A 280-nucleotide genomic window follows, 5' to 3' on the forward strand; every position below is an offset into this window, starting at 1 on the left:
GCTGCTGCAGTTGTTGTTGCTGCTGCTGCTGCTGCTGCCCCTCAAGTCCTTACTCCTGCACTTTTTAATGTGCTGCGAACAACAAAACATGAAGGGAGAGAGAAGGGGGCTGAACGCTGCTGCTGCTGCTGCTGCTGCATGCAGCCGCTGCAGCGGCTGCTGCTGCTGTGGCTGCAGCCAGCAGCAGCAGCAGCAGCAGCAGCAGCAGCCGTAGGCAGTCAAGACGACTCAAGCAACAGCAGCAGCAGCAGCAACAGCAGCAGCAGCAGCAGCAGCAGCA

The 280-nt window shown here is 59.6% G+C and overlaps 1 protein-coding gene across 1 annotated transcript in view; it reads left to right on the top strand.

Annotated features, from left to right (window-relative positions):
- The window catches only part of EMH_0011590 (uncharacterized protein), a gene marked incomplete at both ends in the record, with an annotated part of 7,928 nt that overhangs the window by 2,878 nt on the left and 4,770 nt on the right, over positions 1-280 (top strand). The gene's annotated exons all lie outside the window — the stretch shown is intronic.

The sequence above is a fragment of the Eimeria mitis genome, genomic scaffold (genome assembly GCF_000499745.2).
Source record: "Eimeria mitis Houghton genomic scaffold, Emh_scaff422, whole genome shotgun sequence".
NCBI classification, from domain to species: Eukaryota; Apicomplexa; class Conoidasida; order Eucoccidiorida; family Eimeriidae; genus Eimeria; species Eimeria mitis.